We start from the raw sequence: 1537 nt of genomic DNA on the forward strand, positions 1-1537 counted from the left end.
TATATATGGGGTACCACAAATCAGCCAATAGATTTATGCTAAGAGGACAGGCCATTTAAAATCGTTTTTCCACTTATAAAACCCGGTTTCAGAAAACACATTTTACACACATGTTATGGGACAACTTTAAAAGTTAGTCTCCATGAATAATTCACTAATTCAGGATGATACAACTGTGGTTATTAATGGGTAATGTTTGCATATTGAGAATACTGGTCTTCTATTCTTTAATACACCTTCTTAAGCTTTTACTTTAAATCATGTTAACCATTGTCCTCATGTCCTTACAAATTTGAGATTTCTAAGTAAATTTTGCAAGGATAATCCCTACTATTTTATTTTAATTGATAAAATTTATTTTTTGTGAAGGATATACAAATGGAAACCACACTCCTTGAAGGTCGTAGTAAGGATTGTGTCTATCGAATTCATCTCTCTTCTTCATCAAGTTATGCTAAAGCTCTTGTTGCTCTTCTTGGTGTAAGGCTCCCTTTGAAACTTGGCATTCTTGGCTTGAACATTGCTCATCTCAAGTTACATGTCATCTTTGTCACATATTTTAATTTACCAGTTAATAAATTGGATGCAAAATTTGGTGTTTTTGTAAACCTTGTCAAGTCGGCAATGCTAAGAAATTGTCATTTTTCCTCCCATTATCTCTTCTCGTCCTTTAATTAATTCAAAGTAATGTATGAACTTCTCCCACCTCGTCTAATAGTGAGTGTCGTTTTTATATCATTTGTTGATTATTTTACTCGTTATTGTTGGCTTTTCGCTTTGCAGAATAAATTAGATATTTTGTGGGTTTTTCCCAAATTCTATGCATATGTTTCTACTCAATTTTCATATCACATTAAACAATTGCAAAGTGATGGTGACAGAGATCAAGATAAATATAAAGATATAGAGTTATAGTTTAAATAGAAGTTTAAAATAGAACTTAATTTTAATTAGATTTGATAAGATTAATTTTGATGTTTTGATACAATTATAGTTCTCATCTTTGTTTCAAAAATATGGAGGTGAAAAGAATTTGAAGCTACCCCTAGAAAACTTGAAAGGGTGGAGGACATCAAAACAGAAGTAATTGCAATTTGGTTTCTGTAAAATGATAATGATTCAGCTGATTCTGAAAACTGGGTTATGTATTTGAAATTTTCTTGTGAATTGCATGATTTACATGGAATGTTGGTTCTGTTTGGTTGAATTGGTCTAAAATTTTTCCTTATATCTCTATTTGCTACATGTTCACGTTCTTAAATGACAAAATATGCCACTAGGAATTAACATTGTTTATGTGAGTCTAGATGTTGATATATTTGCTGAATTCCTTTTGTGTACACAAGCTTTGTGAGATAACGGTTTAACACATGTAGCTAAATGAGTCTCTTGTTTAAGTTTTCATGTGAGAGTTGGGGAGAATTGAGAGCCAAAACATATTAAAAATGACAATAAGCTCTCATTGATTTTGTGAATTGGAAACTCTTTTGAGAATAACAATACATGGTTGTGGTATGACGGTTGATTGCTTGGAAAA

Source organism: Olea europaea, chromosome 11 (assembly GCF_002742605.1).
Source record: "Olea europaea var. sylvestris chromosome 11, O_europaea_v1, whole genome shotgun sequence".
Classification (NCBI taxonomy): Eukaryota; Viridiplantae; Streptophyta; class Magnoliopsida; order Lamiales; family Oleaceae; genus Olea; species Olea europaea.